This window comes from Gavialis gangeticus, unplaced genomic scaffold, assembly GCF_001723915.1.
Source record: "Gavialis gangeticus isolate Ggan-Ray unplaced genomic scaffold, GavGan_comp1, whole genome shotgun sequence".
Lineage (NCBI taxonomy): Eukaryota > Metazoa > Chordata > Crocodylia > Gavialidae > Gavialis > Gavialis gangeticus.
The window spans coordinates 169,793,186-169,802,140 of record NW_017729022.1 but is presented as its reverse complement, the minus strand read 5'-3'; the positions used below and the strand labels follow the sequence as shown (position 1 = coordinate 169,802,140).

Genomic DNA, 8,955 nt, shown 5'->3' with positions numbered 1-8,955 from the left:
CTCAAGGTCACCCAGTTCTTCCTGTATCATATTCCAAAGCTCCTAGACAATGCCTCCAAATTTGGCCATCAGATTTTATTAGCATACTTCTACATTTTCTGCAAAGGTAATTAATGAAAATAAGATTGATTCTAAAACTGATCATTGAAGAACTCCATTAGTAACCTCTCCAGCCTTCTGCACAACCCCTGTCATCTCCCTTTTAGCCAGCTCCTTACTTTTGTTTTTACAGTTTCACTGCTCAGCCCTAATGTTACAAATAATTCCCAAATAGCACCTCATCATATGGTTAAAATTTCCCTTGACTGACAACCCCTTCTCTTTCACATTTCTCTTAAGTAGAAATCCATATATGTCCTCAAAGAAAAGTATCAGGTCAGTCTGGCATCATCTACCTTTGGTAAGCCCTCATTCCATTTTATCCCATTCTTCATATCTTTAATTTTTCTTTTCTTCAAAGTTTGTTCTAAAGTATGTCTGACCAGCAGATCTGTAGTTGTCTGGATAGCTCTCTCTCTCTTTCTCATTTCCTCAATCTAAGTTTTACATTTGCTGTTTTCCAGTCACACAGTACCATTCCTAACTCGAGAGATTTAATAAAAATCCTTGTTACCAGACCTGTGACTTCACATTATCCTTTCAGAATTCTGGGATAGAGAATATCTAGTTCCTTTGCTCTGAGGACATTAAGCCCTGTGTTTTGCTTCTAACTCAGCTGCAGTAATTTCATTTCCATACCCTCATTCCTATTAGCCATCCTACCCTATATACTCATGTTCAACATCACTGCCCTTACTAAAAATGAGGTATTCATTTAGTTATGGGTTATATTCAGATCTTCAATCTCTAATCTATACTAACTGCATAGTGGCCACACTTTTCTTGTTCTCTTTTTATTGACTAAAAGCTTTTACTGTTCATTTAAACCACCTTTGCAAAGTTGAATTAACTTTTGATGTATGTCACTTCACCCCCACACTTCTTGACCTCTAGACAGTTTTCTTTCCTGATCAATCCCTTTTCCTATTCCTCATAGGTTTCCATCCAATACCTTTTGGAGGTGTTATTCAACTTGTTTGGTCTGGAGCCCTTCTGTGTAAGTTTTCCCCCCATTCCTTTAGGATAAAAAGTTGCAAATAAGCATTTGCAACTTGAAAATTAAAGTTGTTCCAAATCAGTTCCACACTCAAGTTCTTACACTCTTCATTACAGCTACTACACTAGCTAGTTCCCCTAATCTCTCAAAATTGACTTTTCAATATCAAAACCTTTAGTTCCAAACTTATTTTTATTTTTTCCATTGTTAAAATTAGTAAGCACGTGATCACTTGACTCAAGATTATTTCCTACAGGCATTATTTTCTCCTACAATGTCCTCCAAAATTATCAAAACCAAGACCAAAGCAATGTTACCTCTTGTTTCAGTGACTACACCTCCTATTGACAACCACTGGGGCCAGGTGCACTTTGTAGTAACTAAAATTAGGCTCCACCTCACTTAATTTCACCACGTGCTGTAGGCATGCTGGTGTAACATAGCACAAAGAGTGACATAAAATGCAATCAGTAGTGGTTCCAGATGCTTTAGAATGAGGCCTGAATTCATGAGCATCAAAGTGAAAAAAAAGAAAAAAAGAAAAAGTTATTGATAAGAAATCTTTGATAGGTGACAAAAAATTGGCAAAAATAGCAAACCTGAGTGAGTTGATTTCAGAGAAAAACATTCTTAACATGAATCACTGACAACTTAATGGCAGTGGTATCAGTTGTTTGTTTATCTGCCTCTCCCTTACCCTTCCTTTTCTGTTTGCTTTTGGTCCATTTTAGAAACACAGTTTAGCATAAGTCTCTTTTGCCAATAAGCCTCAGCCTTTTTTCTTTCCAAGCCCACTTCTAAAATCTTGATCCATTTGAAAATGTATCATAAGGAGTCTATTCTATACAACTAGCTGCACTAGTTACATAGAAGCTAGCCTTCAGTAGACAAGAATCAGTGCTCACCTTTCAATTACCATCGTGCTTAATAGTTTGCAAACTAAAGTTCATATTTACCTTTGTGGAAAGTCCCTGTGATAAACAGTCTGTACTCTGTAGTTTATCCATGAATGAACAGTCAGTATAGTTAGAATTATAAGAACTGCTTACTGCCCATGTCTACATATGTGGCGGACTGTGCAGTTGTTACTGTGCAGTGCTAAATGTCTGCATAGTAACTGGCATTCCTGCACAGTACCATGGCCACGTTTTTTTCCCTGACACTACTGCACAGTAGCACCAAATTACTGTGCAGTAGCTTGTTACTACTGTGCAGTAGTGTCGCTGCATGGTTACTGCCCGGCAACATGACTGTGCAGTAGCAACAAGCTATGGCACTGTAGCTCCTTGTTACTATGTCACAGCATCTTGTGTAAATGTGCCCACTGTATATGTAATACACACATGAAATAAAAACTAAGACACATGTCATTTACCATCCCTTCCCCCACTCAGAAAACCTTTAGTGCAGTGCCTAGCAACTCGAGTGCCACAAGATCCTTTCAAGGGTGCCTTGGGGTACCACATAATGTTAGCACTGTGAGTCATGTTAGGTGTGCAAACATGACTGACAAGATAAACCCAGGATTTTCACACAGGAATTCTTAGTGTTAAAAACATTCTGACCTGTTGCAGTCCTTCTGAGTTCTTTGCAACAGAAGAATTGTACTATTATTTTGCTACAGTCAGAAAAAGAGTGAAAACTAAGAGCTGGCATTTTCCAAGGGGTCTAATGAGAGGTACCTCAAGTCTAAAAAGGTTGAAAACCACTGCTTTAGTACTTCATTTCTCATTCCTATTAGCTGTCCTGCCTATGTCTCTATTTTCAACATCAGTGCTCCTACTTAAAACTGAGGTATGGCACCTCAGGCAGATGCAAACATAGCACTGCCATATTAGTATGGTATGTTCAGATTAATTGTGTGAAGCATGTTTTGTGGGTCCCAGTGCAGCTCTAAGTGGACATGAGTTCACATGACATCTACCTGTCAGGCTGGGTGCAAAATCTCAAACTGCCACTACAGTCTGGACAGCCCTGGGGACTTAACTGCCATTTCCCATCCCTAGGACCCGTCTACATCAGGAATTCAAGAAAGGTCAAGAGAACAAACAGGGATGTACTTGGTAGCCGTGTCGATCTGAGACAAAAAGACATACAAACAACTAGAACTCTTGGTTCCAAAATGATACCTTTTCTTAGACCAACTGGAAAATGGCAAGAAAATTGTCCTTTTTTGCAAGCTTTCAGGATCAAAGTCCTTTGTCAGGCTCTGGGAAAAGTGTAGATGGTACAAGATGGTAAAAAGTCCCCATAGGTAGGAAATAAACTTCATTTTTACACAGAGGGAGCTGAAGATGAAAGTCTGTCCCTCTGGGTCCAGAACAAACAGGCATGCAAGTCAGTGCACATAACTGAAACTGCATTAAACCCCTATGTAGATGCTGTCACTTCATAAACTAAGTTGATCTTATATCTCTGTGCCTTAACCCTGGCCTTAACTTTCCTGAGAGTCCCCAAGTAGATACAACTCCAGAGCTGGCCCATTCAGCTCAGGGTTGAGGCGTGTTAGCAGAGTCATGTGTGGTGCTTGAAGTATAACTGCTCACACCCTACACATTCCACAGAGAAAATACTTCCTTTTGTTTGCATGCCTAAAAATATTATATATATTTCACAAGACAAATGAACCATTTCATTTTTATTTACAGTTCAGTTAAAAGAGAATAGAAATACATCTTTGGTTTGTTTGTTTTTTTACTATGGTTAAAAGAGATACAATCTGGCTCATTAGGAATGAAGCAATTCCAGCTCATTCAAAAATTTTAAAAAAACAAAGGCAGAGGGAAGAAAAACAACATGTTTTCAGAACAAAAGAAAAAAGAAGCCATTTTCTATATTAATTACATACCATAGGAATGAGAAGATCTAAAATAAAGAGAGGTTCTGTCAGAAAAATCATTTAAGCCTGGCACAAAAACATGACTCCAAATAATAAAGTGGAGATTTCTCCAGAAAGTCTTATAATAGTTGTTATTGTTAAAGCCACAGCTACTCAAGTCAAGCAATAACATGATATTCTCAGCTTGCATAAGGCAGATAACTTTCACAATGGCAGGAAAAATACCTGAACACATAACTACAAGGTGCAGACAGAAGTGCAGCTCCCTGCAGCAACTCATACCACTTTGCAGAAAGCGCTATGAGTTATAGCAATCCCCCAGGCCCAACAGACATTCACTGTTGGGTCCTTGGGGTTGGAGGATTCAGCTGCTCTTGCCTAGCCCCACCCTTTCCCCCTCCCAGCTCCGGCTCTGTCTTCATAAGGGAAATGTAGAAGAGAGCAAGGCAGTTCAGTCTGGGGCTTTTTCAGCTGGCGCTGGAGGGTGGGGTGGGTAAATTGGAGCCCCCCTATCTCCAATCCACCCCACTACCCTCCCAGCACCAGCTGAAAGAACCCCAGACTGAACTCCCTCCACTCCCTTCCCCTCCACCTCTTCTGAAGATAGCCCTGGGAGCAGCCCTCGATAAGTTCAGACAGAAGTTACTCAGGGTGCTCCATTTTGAAGCACCCTTAGTAATGCAGTGAGGGTTCAGATCGTTGTAGGATCAGGCACTTTTAAAGTGTTCGGCAGCTATGCACTTGTGTTTGATCACTGCTGTAGAGTGTTTTCAGTGGCCAGATGGAGTGAAAATTGTCACTTCTGTCTGTGCCTACAGTGAATCTTTATAAAAAGAAAACAGGTAGAAAACAAACAAAACCTTCTATACTATTTTCTTAAAATCTAATGATTTTTTGAGACTGGCTCTACATATGGTATACAAAAAGCATTTATTTAAAAACAATGCACTGATTATTTGGCCATCACCAAAGAAAAATATGAAGAAGGAATAAGCAAATCAAACGCCACCTTTTCTTGACATCTCTGTTACCTCTATTTCCCTTCATTTCTCCTTCTTTCAGCCAGCACCAAATCGCTATCTGATCCTCTCCTGTCTTCTCACTGCATGTCTACACATACCTCCCTCCATCTTCTACTTGCTTTTCCTTCTCTTTGGCTTTTCCTTCTCTTTGGCTTCTCTGCACATGTAGTTGAATTAATTAAACTATAATTATGAACTTTGGCTCAATTCATTTGAAGCTATTTCCTCATCCTTTCACCTTCTTTGAGTTAATTTGATTTTAATGGCTGAGAACTGCCTGAGATGATTGCATGAAAGGCACTGTAGAAGTGCAATCGATCCATTAGAATACTCTGTCACATTATTGTTTTTATTGCATTGAAAAGATTTCTCAGATGTAGGTTTCAGCAGTTGATCTGATGCAAGGAAGGAACAAATCAAGTTACTCCTCTAAGAAGGTTCATTTTATCCTTCTTCTGGAGACAAGGAAGCCACTCTAACGGACCAGTGAGGACACTGACGTTGCCACTCCAAATGGAGCTGTATAGGCGTTTGCTAATCCTTGTAGACCAATCATTAAGTAGCGACATCCTTTCTGCAGAGCTTTGCCAACGTTCTGTTTTTATCAAAGGGGAAAAAAAGACAAATAATAGAAGGTAACATCAAGTCAAATAGTTCTGGGAGCTCTATTAAGAAGCAGACATTAAATTTGTCCTGCCCCAGCCACCCAAAAATAAACAGATCCACCCTCTTTTTAGGACACAGAAATATTTTATTACTTATGTTAGTGCAGTACAGATAATAGTTATGTTATGTAAACACACATTCAACTGCATGAGTGGGTTGTTTGTTTAACTCAAACCCCTCCGAAAGCAGCATCAGCTAAACTGAAAAAGGTATTCTTATTCTTGAATAAAAGTGTCAAAACAGGAAGTTAAATCAGTATAATTATATTGGTTTAAAAACTCATACCTTAGCTTATATTGGTCTCACTTTTCCAGGTATACAAGGCTTAAAAGCACTGTCAATATCATTGTATGGTTTACATTTAAACAGGAATACCAGCAGTTAAAATTGGAGTTAGCAAAAAAACCCCAAAACCAAAACCACAATGGGTTGGAATACTAATGGATATTGACATTTAAATGTCATCTCCTTTTGTGAAAATCTGAATTTTTTACCTTCTTTAATATATAGATCTTAATAACTCACACATGTGTTTAGTTGATTTAGAAAAGCCACCATGGGCTACAGATATTTTAGCTTCATATTCATTTTCAGCTTGATATTCATTTCATTTTTGATGCTGCCTGCTTTTCATTCTGCATTTCTCATGACTGGATAGCAGTCTGGGCTAGTTCTTGTTTGTCTTTTGTTTTAAATCAAGTTCATTTTCAGTTTTTCAGGAACAGGTACAAGACTGAAATATTGGTATTGCAAACACCTCATGTGAATATTTATCTGTTCAAAATAAAACTAAATTACAGCACCTGACCAATGAACAAGTTCCCTGACAATGTTGTTTAAGGGGCCAAAGTTTGTAATCCTTTCTTCTACTGACCCCTAAGAAATATATAATAGACTAAGGGTAGCAAATCAGAGAGGCAGTGTAAACCAGGGCATGTCAGGTTAGGAGAAAGGAGGACTGGATTCTTTACCTTGATCAGTCACCCTTCTGCCACCTAAGCAAGTTACTTCACTTCTGTCACTGCTTCCCTTCTATCCTGCATGCCTCTCAGTTACATTTAAAAGTTTTATGATTTAACCTGGACTAGTATGGTGAAACCAACACAAATGCTTCTGGTATAGAGGCAACCATATTAGCATAAAAGTGATTACATTTGTATTAGCACTTTTATAGCAATATAACTGTCTCTGAACAAAGGTTTTATGGGCACAACGCAGTTATAGGAAACAAAACCAAAGAAAAACCCACAGAAAGACCGTACTCAGTCACATAACCACACTAATAACACTTTTATGCATAGACTGCAAACTCTTAAAGGAAAGGAATGCCTCTGTGTTTGCACTTTTACTGTGGCTTGCATAAAGGACCCTGAATCCTGACTAGGGGCACTCCATGATAACACAATTTAAAAAGCCTTTTCTGCTCCCTTTTATCTCTCTCTGTTTGGGAGACAACCTATGAATATCCATCTACAGCATACTGTAATAGAATACAATGACAGTACATTACAACAATGAAACATTTTGCAAAAGCAACTGTCTTCCACCTCTTTGTTTAGAGATACTCCAACTCATCGATGTAGTTCTCAAATTTCAGAGAAATTTTAACAAAATGACTATTACTGATTTTATTTTAAAAATGTAGCTGGAAATGCCAATGTGATATTAACACCTACCAGATTGGCAACTATACCGTCTGAGTTACTGTTTCTTACTAATAAGGAAATCATACTAAAACTTATAATATAAAAAGCACCTATATGGGATTTTTTAAATTGCAACAACATATTCCAGAGATGAATAATCCCCTTTCCACATTACAAACATGCTACAATGGACTTAAAAACCATTGTACTGGACTGCCTTATCATTGCCAACTCAGACTCAGTTCCACTTTCCTCACCTCAAGTATTATAAATAAAGCAAGAGTAAAATTTACAGCACTGATGCTTTGTAGATTTATAACTTTTCTCTACACAACATAAAGATACAGTCTCATAATTAAATGCGTAGGGAAAAAAACGCCAAGATTTCAAAAGGAATGTTTCTTTCAAAACAGGAAAAGTATGAGTAATTCTGATCTAGATGTTATAGTTACAAAAGGAAATAGAAAACAAAGCTACATTTTTCCTCTCTAAATTCCCGGAGTACCTAGAATCTAAACAGATAAATACTAGTGGAGCTTTATTATTCTTTCACTTCTTTGCTTCTATAAAAGAAAATATCCAGTCCCTAAAACTTCCAGTTAATTGGAATACTGTCAAAATAATATTGCTGAAAGAAATGCAGTACAAAGAAATGTAAAGTATCTGTCACATGAATTAGCTTAGTGTTATTTCCAGCCTGACATGACAGATTTCTATTCTTTGATCTGTGTGAGACTTAGCTTCATTCCTCTTCCCATACAACTACTTTCTTCTGAACTTTAAAAAAAAAGAGAAAGTCAGCAAGCTGCTTTTCCAGAGTTAATTATTTGTCTTTCAAGCAACATTTCTAGTTCATACTGAAAGACAGCCCTGAACTTGTAGATAATCTCTAAGTATCTATATGCAAGATATTCAGAGCTGTTTCTGTGTAAGTTTCAAGTGCAATTTTAAGTTATTTTATGCAAGGACCTATTTAATGGACAGTAAATATTAGTTATTACAGCAGCTTGAGAACTCAGGGCTTTGGCACAAATGAAAGTTTCAGTGCAGGGGGTCACAGGCATGAGATTCCAATACAACCTTTTTATTAGTCTGTGGTCCTTAACAATGAGGGATGCTGCCTTTATGATTTATACTTAACCAGTCCCACTCTTAACAATTGCCTGCTATTTCCCTAGCTTCTCATTGGAAAACGTTGCAGGATCCTTCACTTGTGATTTTCTGGTTAAAGCACAAGTCTTAGGAGTCAGGGTAGCCAGACTCTATTGCCAGCTCTGCCACGTATTTCCAGTATGATTTTGAACAAGTCCCTCCCTGTTTCTGTGTTTCTGTTCCCTGTGTTTGCATCATCCTAGGCTTTGACCTTTTTCTTCCAACGGCTCTGAGCAGGAGGGGAGCATTGCCCCCATTTTACAGATGGGAAACTGCCATCCACAAGGACCCTCCCCAATTCTAGTGTATGACCGAAATGTGAACCCAGATCCTTAACCACATAACACACAACCCTTCTCCCTGTCACCTTACCTCCTCAAACAGCTGCTGACCTCCCTGCCAGTGCAGTTACATTTACAGTTATAGGTAACTAACAAATTGCCCATCAAGAACGATGAGGAGGGGAGGGAGGGCAGGTAGGGACAGAGGTCTGCATCCCATTCCCCACCCCCCCACCTCAGGGTAGGGCTGCTC

General features: G+C 38.6%; 1 long non-coding RNA gene across 1 annotated transcript in view; it reads right to left on the bottom strand.

Moving 5' to 3' along the window:
* Positions 1-4,801: 4,801 nt before the first annotated feature.
* LOC109296871 overlaps positions 4,802-8,955 on the bottom strand; it is a 6,584-nt gene continuing 2,430 nt past the window's right edge. The window contains exon 2 of the long non-coding RNA XR_002097085.1: positions 4,802-5,552. This is a non-coding gene — a long non-coding RNA (uncharacterized LOC109296871). The remainder of the gene's footprint in view (positions 5,553-8,955) is intronic.